Consider the following 12,429-nt stretch of genomic DNA (forward strand, 5'->3'; position numbering starts at 1 on the left):
GATTATATCTTTGACTTAGTGTATAGGCTATCATGATATCTAGATACAGGTTTCTTATTTCTACCTTTTATGATTTGTTAAGCTCTCAATCTAAAATTACATTTTTAAATTAATTCTTAAATATTAAATATTTTTAATAGTGGAAGCGTTATTAAATAAATCTACTATGCTATCAGGTATACAACTGAATAAAACACAGTACATAAGCATTTTATGAGGTCAAATTTATAAGCTTTAGTGTCAAAATTGATGCAGGGTTTGAAAGAAAGAAAAGCATTGGAATGACTCCCAAGTTTTTGGTTTGATATATTAGGTAGCTGCCATGAATTAATATGTTTTAAAACTAGTCTGGGTGTTAAAGATTTCAGCTTTGGATTTACAAATGTTCAAATGAAAGTATAAATAGGGCTTTCTTTCAGTATGGAGGTTAGAGGTTTAACTGCAAATTTGGTAGTAAAGCAAGATATAGTCAATGGTTGGGCCCATCTAAGTTACTAGTATCAGCCATTGGACCATGTAAAACAAATGGAAAAGAGATTAAATGACAAAGAAGCAAGAACCAGAAGGATAGGTTAAGAAACTGTGAGAGTCAGAAATGTAGGATATCCAGGCTAGTAACAGTCCAGAAATCAATGGAAGACCAATCTTAAATGCAGAAAGCATTTAAAAAATCAGGAACTATAAAAAAGCTTGAGTAGGATTACATATCATAGATAATTATCACTGAACTTCGGCAACAGGTTCGGTTTCCTGAATTCAAGAAGTCTGATAATCAAAAGTCAAAGAATACAAAGTGACAGTTAAGATTTTTATAGTTCTTGATTTTATTATTTGCTTCTTGGGATATTGATCAGATTCATAAGAAGAAGGAATTGGACCAGTAAGGAAGGAGCTATGAAGGTGCACGGGAAAAGGGATGACTGGTACAGCAAAATCTGGGAGGCTTGGGGGAAAGAATAAACTCCAAGATACAATGAAAGGTCATTAGACTTGTAGAAGAGGGATATTTCTTTCTGTAAAAATTATGGGAAAGGAGGTGACCTTTAAAGAGGATTTAACTGTCAGGAAAGCTGAAAGTGTTCTTAATAATTTTTTTCCCTTCTGCAGAGTAAGTTATTCACTCAGAGCAAGAATGGTGAAGATAGGAAACTTAAAAGAAAGAAAGGCTTTTAATATCCATGTGACCAAGGACAGAGAAACTGGCCAAAATGAAGGTAAATGATTACTGAGCTGTGCCACTTGGTTCTTAAATTTTAGCATGCACCAGAATCACCTGAAAAACTTGTCAAAATAGTTTACTGGATGCCACCCCCAGAGATTCTAGTACAGTAGATCTGAAGTGGGATCTGAAAATATACATTTCTATCATCTTTCCAGTTGGTACAGACACTGCTGGTATAGGAACCACATTTTGAGAAACATTTACTAGGTGGTATAAAGTAAATAGAAAGCATTTTCAACCAATATAATTTCTCTGTAGTGTAAAGTATGCAATTTTATCAGATTGATCTTTGTAGCAAAAATTCATGAAATTTATGAGATTTATTTTATGCATTTTCAAGCTTTCCTGACTTTGTTCAGGCTCTTTTCCTGGCCTGGAATGACGTTTCCTTTCTAGATCAATGATGCTTCTACACATCCTTCTTAGACCCTGCTCAAGTGCCACCTTCCTGGAAATTCACATCACTACATCTCCCTTCAGAATTATCTGAACTCTGCTTTTCGCATCCACTTAATTTATTGGCACCTAAATCCTATTCTGTCTAGTTTCGTTGTTAACATCCAGATGCCTGTGTCACTATACCTCTAAACTGTAAGCCACTTGAGGATGGATAGTGTCCCATTATCATAACCCATTCCTTATAATATTTAGCACAATGTCTGGCACAGAGAGCAGTCTCATATTTTCTCTGGGATTGGAAAATAGGCATGCTATGTTTCTAATAATAACAGACTGCTTAAGAGACTGAAATATCCAGTAAAACAGGCAGGGGAACATTAAATCAGAGAACATCAGAATAAAATTTTGCTTAATATGATTTGCCTTTTCCCCTTGACAGAAGTTCTTATTAAAATAACATTAGCTAAAAATATTTCTCTGCCAAAGTAATTATGATAATGTTTCTCTGCGTTTATATGCTTCTTTTTAATCTAAAGGTTCATAGTACACTGGCCTCAGCTTAGGAGGAAAGAAAAGCATTGAACTGGACTTGAACTACTCCTTCTCTTCACTAGGCAGCCTTTTTTTGTCTCCTAACTTATCTGTAGGCCCATTACTGTTGCTGATGTCTGAGTCAAGTTTTCCATGTTTGACGTCCTCATTGATTCTACTTGGGCATGGATTCAAAAGAGAAATTCCAATTAGTTTCCTCAGAGGATTAAATGCTGTTTAATCCCTCAGAGAATTAAATTCTATGTTCCTCTAGAGAACCCTGACTAGTACAGATTTTGGTACCAGGAGTGGTTCTAGAGAAAGAGAATATTAAGAATGAAGTTCTGTTATTGGTTTTGGGGGTTTCTGGAGTTGGCTGCTTAATATGATTAGACCCCAAAATGCTCAGGACACTACTTCTAGTACTATGGAGAACACTGATAGTCCTTGGCATGAACTGTTTACAGAGTTATGCAAAATAAATGCATTTGACACTCTTGATTCACTGCTCCTGAGAGGGAATGAGTTCAGTGACTCTATACATAATACTTGTGACCATATGTGGAGTACCAATTGAACATAATGAAGCTGGTTGGTTGCTCCTCAGTTCAGTAGATGAGGTGATGAAAGAAAATGATAAACTTAGGCATTCTACCTCCCAGCTTCAGAAGCAGATACTGAGCCTCAAATCTACTAAGATTGCCCTGGGTGAGAGTCTTATCTCCTGTAAAGAAAGAGTTGAAATTGTGGAAAAACAGACACAGCTCTTATTGTGCGAGTGGCTGACCTGCAAGGAAAGGTGCATGCACAGCCTCACCAGGTGTCTACTGTTAAAGTGAGGGCATTGATCGGAAAAGAATGGAACCCTGCAACTCGGAATGGGGATGTGTGGGAGGACCCTGATGAAGCTAGGGACACTGAGTTTGTAAACTCTGATGAACCTTTCTTGCCAGAAGAAACAACTTCCCTATCCCCAGTAGTGGCAACATGTCCTCCCTGACCCATGTTGCCATCAGCCTTTCCACCTTTCTCTGAGGAGATACGCCACTGCTGCCTGAGGCAACAGTGATGACCTCCCCTGAGGCAGTTGCCAGGCAAGATAATGTTGATTCTCCTCAGGAGCCACCCCCAACACTACTGTTTTCTTCTAGAACTATAACTAGACTAAAGTCCTGGTGGGTTCCTAGAGGTGAGATTGAGAGTGTGACCCATGAGGAGGTGTGCTACACTCAAAAATAACTGCTTGAGTTTTCTAATTTATATAAACAGAAATATGGACAGCAGGCATGGGAATGGATATTAAGGGTGTGTGATAATGCTGGAAGGAACATAGAGTTGGATCAGAATTTATTGATTGGATCAGGCTGAATTTATTGATTCAGGCCCACTAAGTAGGGAGTCTGCATTTAATGTTACGGCTTGGGGAGTTAAAAAAGGCTCTAACAGTTTATTTGCTTGGTTAGCTGAAATATGGATTAAAAGATGGCCCACTGTGAGTGAGATGGAAATGCCTGATCTCCCTTGTTTTAATGTAAAGGCTTAGGGAGATTGGGATGGTGAAGTGGATTAGTCACTTTAGACCTACTCATCCCAGCTGGGAGGGTCCAAAAGATATACCCTTGACAAATGCCTTGTGAAATAGATTTGTGAGGGCAGCACCAACATCTTTGAAGAGCTCTGTAATTGCTCTTCTCTGTACATCAGATCTAACAGTGGGAATCACAGTCACTCAACTACCAAATTTAAATACAATGGGAATAATTGGATCTCAAGGTAGCAGGGGCCAAGTGGCAGCATTCAACCATCAAAGGCAAGGTGGGCATAGCTACCATAATGAACAGCAGAGGCAAAGCGGCAATCAGAATAGTCTGACTTGTGAAGAGCTCTGGCATTGACTAATTAATCACAGTGTTCCTCAAAGTGAAATTGTTAGGAAGCCTACTGCATTGCTACTTAATTTATATAAACAGAATACTTCTAGGTTGAATGGACAAAAGGTTAGTTTGAATTATAAAAACAGAGAATCAGGGCCCTTCAATCAAGTTCCAGACTTTCGCCAGTTTACAGACCCAGAACCCCTTGAATGAAGGGGAAGTTGAGTTCCCTTGAGGAAGAACTCCACTACATTTCTTACAGCTTGTGCAGTGAGTCTTTCTCCCACCCTTCCCAAGGAGACCTCCAGCCTTTTACCAGGGTAACTGTGCACTGGGGAAAGGGAAATTATCAGACATTTTTGGGACTACTGGACTCTGGTTCTGAGCTGATGTTGATTCCAGGAGACCCAAAACATCATTGTGGTCCCCCGGTTAAAGTAAGGGTTATGGAGGTCAGGTAGTTAATGGAGTTTTAGCTCAAGTCCTACTTAGAGTGGGTCCAGTGAGTCCCCAGACTCATTTTGTGGTCATTTCCCCAGTGCCAGAATGCATAATTGGCATAGACATACTTAGCAGCCTAGAGAACCCCCACATTGGCTCCTCGACTGGTAGGGTGAGGGATATTATGGTGGGAAAGGCCAAATAGAAGCCATTAGAGCTGCCTCTAATAGAAAAATAGTAAATCAAAAATAATATTGCATCCCTGGAGAGACTACAGAGATTACTGCCACCATCAAGGACTTGAAAGACACAGGGGTGGTGATTCCCACCACATCCCTATTCAACTCTCCCATTTGGCCTGTGCAAAAGACAGGTGGATTTGGAGAATGGCAGTGGATTATCATAAGTTTAACCAAGTGGGGACTCCAATTGCAGCTTCTGTACCAGATGTGGTTTCATTGCTTGAGCAAATTAACAATCTCCTGGTAACTGATATACAGCCATTGACTTGGCAAAATTTGGCCTGTGCAGAAGACAGATGGATCTTGGAGAATGACAGTGGATTATTGTAAGCTTAACTAAGTGGTTATTCCAATTGCAGCTGCTCTACCAGATGTGGTTTCATTGTTTGAGCAAATTAACAATCTCCTGGTAACTGGTATGCAGCCATTGACTTCACAAATGCCTTTTTCTCCATTCCTGTCCTTAAGGCCCACCAGAAGCAATTTGTCTTCAGCTGGCAAAGCCAACAATATACCTTTCCTGTCCTAACTCAGGGGTATATCCACTCTCCAGGTTTGTGTCATAATCTTATTCAGAGAGACCTTGATTGCTTTTGGCTTCCACAAGACATCACACTGGTGCCTTATATTGATGACATTTTGCTGATTCAATCCAGTGAGCAAGAAGTAGCAAAGACACTGGACTTATTGGTGAGACATTTGCATGCCAGAGGATGGGAAATAAATCCAACTAAGATTCAAGGACCTTCTACTTCAGTAAAATTTCTAGGGGTCCAGTAAAATTTCTAGGGACCTTTCAAGATACTCCTTCTAAGGTGATGAATACGTTGCTGCATTTGACCCCTACTACAACCAAGAAAGGGCTGCAATGCCTAATAGGCCTATTTGGATTTTGGAGGCAACACATTTTGCATTTGGGTGTGTTACTCCAGCCCATTTATCGACTGAACCAAAAGGTTGTCAGTTTTGATTGGGGTTCAGAACAGGAGAAGGCTCTGCAACAGGTCCAGGCTGTTGTGCAAGCTTGTGTGCCACTTGGATGTTTGAGGTGTCAGAGGCACATGGGGATGCTGTTTAAAGCCTTTGGCAGGCCTCCATAGGTGAATCAGTATCTTCATTTTATTAACTTTCTCCTATTTTATGTGACATAAGATTTATTGACTTCATGTTAGCATTTAAGCATTGTTCACTTTATGTAATAGAATTTGGGTTGGGGGGGCCGGGCGCGGTGGCCCAAGCCTGTAATCCCAGCAATTTGGGAGGCCAAGAGGGGCAGATCACGAGGTCAGGAGATCAAGACCATCCTGGCTAACACTGTGAAACCCCGTCTCTACTAAAAAATACAAAAAACTAGCCAGGGGAGGTGGCGGGCGCCTGTAGTCCCAGCTACTTGGGAGGCTGAGGCAGGAGAATGGCGTAAACCCGGGAGGTGGAGCTTGCAGTGAGCTGAGATCCGGCCACTGCACTCCAGCCCGGGCGACAGAGCGAGACTCCGTCTCAAAAAAAAAAAAAAAGAATTTGGGTTGGGGATTGGTGCGTTTCCAGTTGTATGAAGGACAGTTGTATTATGTTAGACATAATTATGACCTTACTATTGTCTTTATTTGAAGATTATGTATGATCTCCTAAGATGTGTATGGGTTCAAGTTGACAAGGGGTGGACTTGTGATAGTTAATATTGAGTGTGGCCTCCCAGCCTACATCTTTCTCCCATGCTGTGTGGGACCTTGTGATCATGTGAGTTAATACTTAAACTCAGATATAGATATAGATATAGATATAGATATAGATAGTTCTGTCCCTCTAGAGAATCCTGACTAATACAACTGTGGTACAATAAACTCTATATTTGGTCTTTGTCCTCCTGTTATTGGCATAAGTTTCAAAAATGCTTGAAATTTCCAGAGTGATAGGAATGTCTTTTACACAATAAAGAAGTGACTCATGGCAGCTCCTAGATACCTTCATGATGGGGATGGGGACTGGTAACTAGAAAGAGCAGATACATGATTAAAGGGTTGGAACTTTCAGCCACCCTACCTCTGGGGAGGGGAGGGGGCTTGGAAATTAAGTTCAGTCACACAAGCAATAATTTAATCAATCATGTCTACATAGTGAAACCCCAATAAAATCTCTGGACACCAAAGCTCAGCAGTTTCCTGTTTGGTGTCACATGGATGTGGGAAAGCAGTGGCATGCCTGGATTTCACCAGGGGAGGAAAGGGAAGCTTTGCACTTCCTCTCTGATCTTGCCCTATAAGTGTCCTATTACTACAATACTGTAATAGTAAGTGTAGCACTCTCAGTGAGTTTTGTGAGTCATTCTAACAAATTATCAAATCTGAGGTGGTTGTAGGAACTCCCAAACTTATACCCAGTCATTCAGAAGGGTGGGTGGCCTGGGTACCCCACTTGTGGCTGGCATCTGAAGTAAGTGTAGTATTGTGGAGAACTGAGTCCTTAACTCATGGAGTCTGTCCTAAGTCCAGTGGTTTGCGTCAGAATTGAATTGCAGTATGCTCCAGTTAAGGTTTGTGTAGGAAGAACTCTCTCTAATCATGTTTTTCCTCTCTTCTCACGCCAAAACAATCATTAAACCAGACGAAGACTTCTGTGACCAAATGTATAGGGATTTTTTCCTCTACACACCAAGCAGTGGACACCAGCTGGGTGTTCTCTAATGTAGTTTTGACACTATCTGCAGATAGCATCAGATCCAACTGATTGAAGGCTCAGTCCCCAAAACTGCCCCTTCTCACATACCGAAAGCAAGTCTAGGCCTTAGGAACTTCTGGCCAACTAGTGGCTTCCAGTTGGGATTTCCATGACCCCTTCTTTGGGTTCAATTAATTTGCTGGAGAGGCTCACAGAACTCAGGGAAACACTTACATTTGTTGGTTTACAATAAAAGATACTACAAAGGATACCGACAAAGAGATGAACAAGTTCAGTGATGAGAAAAGGGGCGTGGAGCTTCAAAGCCCTCCCAGGGTGCCACCCTTCAGGAAGCTCCATGTGTTCAGCTATCTGGAAGCTACTGGAACCCAGTATGGAAGCTCCTGGAATCCCAGTATGGAAGATTCATGATGTCAGCATTCCTTCCTCCAGGGTGTAGGGTGGGATTCTCTCATCAAAGGGTCTTAAGACTTACAATAAGAAAGATGGGAAACATTAGAGTCCTTTTTGCAGGGCAGGAGAAAGGAAGGAAGAAGGTCAGAGACCTGCCCTTGAGGCCTAACATATCCAATATGATAGCAAAAGGCTGTAGCAAGGGCTATGGGAGTTATGAGCCAGGAACTATAGATAAAAAACAATATATATCATTACACCACAGGGTTTAAACAGAACAATAATACAGTCAGTAAGATCTGACTAGCTTCTCCCTCAAGTTCCCTCTCATTTCTGCACCAAGGACAGAGCTATTGCCAGGGCACTCCTAAGACAGTCATGTCTAGAAGGTCATGTCCATTTGTTCTGTGCTGCATAGCCCAGAACTGAATGAGATCAGAATGAACTCTGCTTGTTATTACATTGCCCATAAATTATTAACTAGCTCTTTGAAAGCCTCTAAAAAAAAAAAAAAATTCCAGCAGGCATGTCTCAAAGTCTACTGAGCAGACCCCCTGCATGAGAATCACCCAGGGCACTTGTTGAAAAGACAGATTCCAGAGACTCAATCATGAACTGCTGAATTTTAATTTGGGATGGAGAGATAAATCAAAATTAACATCTTAAAAAAGCTCCAGCATTGATTCTTCTATACAATTATGATTTGAAAAAAGCTTTCAGTATACCTGATTGTCTCAATAAGACTGAAAAATAGTCTCCTTGCTTCTTGGAGATATTGAGCTCCTGAGGCATGCGATACCTTTTTTCTTCTCTTTGGTCTGGATTTTGGTTTTTAAATTAAAAAAAAAAATAGCAAGAAGGAGATGTGCTATCAGTTGTCCGAAATAACAAAACTGATTATATTATAGTTTGCCATTGGACAGTTGCCTATGCTTAGTAAAATCTGAAATATCAGTTGAGTCTACCATGGATGTTACAGGTTGTCAAGCCCTAGCATGTGGTCCTGGGTTTGGACTTGGGCTGAGCAGCCAAATAGGTAATAACTTAGAATGCAACCTAAAGGGACCAAAAGATTATATACTTCAAGAACCTTAAGTCACAAGACAGAATACACACATATCTGCATAGCTTTAGCTTAAAGCTTTTATCTTCTGTGAATTTCAAATGCCAGGAAAGGGTGGTGTGGAAATGGAATAATTGGTCATTTATGAAAAATATCTTAAGGCTGAAAAATTTGATAGAGTGAAGGGAAGAAAATATTTCAATCCAAGGGCACTAGGAAAGGATAATCAAGAAAGGGAAGTGACAGGAAGTAAGAAGCTGGAGGAAGAGAATAAATATAAAGGAAAATAAATTCAAGCTTTGTCACGTTCACAATTGTGTCCCAGGCTAGCTTGTGTATGGGTCATGGATTGAGATGACTTGGTAAAATTAGATGAAAAGAAAGGGGTGTAAGAGAGAAAACCGAGACAAGCACTATGAAAGCAATCACACAGATATCTAGGCCTTCCAGTGCTTCTCAAGGAGATAGGGGTCAATAATTCAGCTAAATGGGCATGGGAACTGGTAGGTCCATTCAAAGACTCAGGTCCACAAGATACTTAAGGATGCACAGGAGAGAAATATTTGTCAAAGAAAAAAGAAATATCTCTGTATTGATTTCAAAAAGCTCCGAGGTTTATCAGGTCATCTTTTAGTTTAGTGTAGGTAAGGATGGGATCTAATACAAAGCTCATTTAAAGTTTTCAATTTAAAAAAATATGTAATTGAGTAACAAAATTATGATACAAAGTAGCACAACCAAATATATGTGCAATGTGTGCCCCACATCCTGATTTGCATTATTGTCCCTCTGAATATGTGTTTTTTAATATATATATATGTCATATATATATATATGACATATATATATATATATGTCTTTTCTCTGGTCTAAATTTTGGTTTTTAAATTTAAAAATATAGCAAAATGAGTCTTGCTATTAGAATACATATATATATATATATATATGAATGGTGGTGCTTTATGTAGGAATGCTAAGCAGGTGATGCAATGCAAAACCTTAATATGAAACATGGTTTCTTCTCAAAGTTTCTGGCATAGCTCCAGGTGGCTCTGATGCATTCCATATCAGATAAGTTTAAAACACTGTAACAATTAAAAAGGGTGAATGATGTCATTGGTTTGGGTTTGGATGAAATAAAGAAATAAAGCTGTCTCCCGAAGATTTGAAAGATGATGCTAAACATAATCTATATTTTTATGGAGCAGGAATTCTGAAGCAAAATCAAATGTTTAGAGAAGAAAAAAACTAGAATCTAACACACATGTTCTTTTTTTTTTTTTTCCCATTAACACCTCTATCTGTTCTCTCATTCTTAATTATCAGTGCTGTTGTGATTGACCTATTCATGTTTACCTCAACTCTATCCAGAGTTTCTATTGCTCATATCCTCAAGCCACATTAACATATTTATAATTCTACATGTCACTTTCCCCAGGACATAAGAAAAACATCAATGTGGTGGAAAAAGCATGAGCTTGGAATTTATCAACTCATAAGCCTCAGTTCATAATAGAACGTTTGCTGTAGTCTTGAAATCTTCAATACAGGTGATATAAAAATATAAAAAAGAAAAGTACAGGCCAATCTCATTGCATGAACAGATATACGAACATTGTAAAGGAGTTATTGGCAAATTGTACATATCCCAAGGATGCAAAGTCATTTAACACAAATTACAATTAATGGACTCACCAAAGTATCAGTTTGGAGCAGAAAAATCAAATGACCATTAACAGATGCACTGTATTAGGCAAATTCAACATCTATTTGTAACAAAACAACAAAATACAAATGTCCCTGGAAGTATAGCATCTGCTCTTGGTGCCCATGTGTTCTGGTACTCATTTGAGCACACTCAGGCCAGACTTCCACCTGCTGGCATCTGCCCATGAGCTTTCTCTTGCTTTGTAGCCAAAGGTGCTAGAAAATGAGCACCCCCCAATCCTCACAGCCCTGCCCTTGGCAGCCCTCAACCCAAGGCTCCTTGCTCCCTCATCTCTTAGTTTGAATAACTCTAAGGAGTGGGTTGTACACTGGCTCCCCAAGTTTCCCCAGCTGGATTGAGGACCAGTTGCCCACAGTGGTAGCTGGCTTTATCAGACACTTTTTATTGGTTTTCTTCTCTTCTCTAATTTGCTTACCATTCTCTTTGTGGTTTTTCCCAGGATCTTCTTTTCAAATGAACTATTGCATTGACATCGTTGTTTCAGGGCCTGTTTCTAGAGCAAACAAACTAAGGCAGCAAGCTAAGGCTAGAAGGAAACTTCTTTAATTTCATAAAGAATATTAAAGAAAAAACAGCAAATATCATACTTAACAATGAAATATTGAACTTATTCTTTGTACCAGCCAAAATAAGTCGAGTGTGTCCACTGTCACAACTTCAGCTCAGCCTCATGCCAAAGGTCCTGGTTAAGTGCAGCAAGGCAAAATAAATAAGTAAAAGGTTAAAAGAACTGTAATAATTTGAAAGGAAGAAAACCTGTCATTATTTGCAGATAGCATAATTGCAGAAAAAATATACAACAAATTATTTGAATTGTTATAATATTTTAGCAAGGTAGTTGAATACAAAATCAATATACAGATGGCCTCTAACTTAAAATGGTCCTTTTTGACTTTATACAATGAGTTTCTTGGGAGGTAACCCCATTGTAAGTTGAGCAGCCTCTGGATCTAACAATGGTTCAACTTATGATTTTTCAACTTTATTATGGGTTTGTACAGGTATTATGTGCATTTTCAACTCACAATGTTTTTGACTTACAATGGGTTTATTGACGTAACTCCAGCCGTAAGTTGAGGAGTATCTGTATAAAAATCAACTGCAAAGGCAGTGCTCAGGGGCCAAAAATAAAAATAAAAATAAAAATTGCACAATTAATGACAAGGTATGTCAAAGGGACACAGGCGCTAAGTGAAAGAGCTCCCAGTGGCCCCAAATGGGATGATTTTAGCAACAATATAAATAAAAAGGTATATGATTATAAACCAAAGTATACATTTAATATTCATGAGTTCACAGTAATATGAATACATGATTAAATAAACACAAATTAATAAAATGAAGGGAGAAGAGAGAAGCCTCCTCAGAAGAAGAATTCCAAATGATTTATGCAGCTATTCTGCCTCCAATAAGGTGGAACATAACTCCCCACTCTTTAGATCTAGGTTGTGCATGGTGACTTCTTTCTAAAGACTACAGAATGGGAAGGGGGTGGGGGCAGTCACTTTACAGTGTAGAAACCTGACAAATAGCATCTCGGATGGGTGATCAAGGTCAACATCCACAATATGTACCCTTGATAAAATGTGATAAAAATGGCACTTTACCTCTGTGGCCTTTCTTCCCAAACCCATAATCATGAGAAAAATATCTTACAAACTCCACAGAGGATTCTACCAAGTACCTAACCAGTACTCTTCAAAATTGTCAAGTCAACAAATAATAAAACTCTCAGAAACTCTGAAGACTAATTGAAGCCTAAGGAGGCAGGTAGGGAAAATGTAATGTGATATTCTGATGAGACTCTAAAACAGACAAAAGACATTAGGTAAAAAGTAAGGACAGTTGAATAATAACAT

The 12,429-nt window shown here is 39.2% G+C and overlaps 1 long non-coding RNA gene across 2 annotated transcripts in view; it reads left to right on the forward strand.

Annotated features, from left to right (window-relative positions):
* The first annotated feature begins 747 nt into the window (after positions 1–747).
* The window catches only part of LOC117092241, a 54,361-nt gene continuing 42,679 nt past the window's right edge, over positions 748–12,429 (forward strand). For both annotated transcript variants that reach the window (XR_004440693.1, XR_004440691.1), the window contains exons 1-2: positions 748–900; positions 1,108–1,214. This is a non-coding gene — a long non-coding RNA (uncharacterized LOC117092241). The remainder of the gene's footprint in view (positions 901–1,107; positions 1,215–12,429) is intronic.

This window comes from Trachypithecus francoisi, unplaced genomic scaffold, assembly GCF_009764315.1.
Source record: "Trachypithecus francoisi isolate TF-2019V2 unplaced genomic scaffold, Tfra_2.0 Contig01440, whole genome shotgun sequence".
NCBI lineage: Eukaryota > Metazoa > Chordata > Mammalia > Primates > Cercopithecidae > Trachypithecus > Trachypithecus francoisi.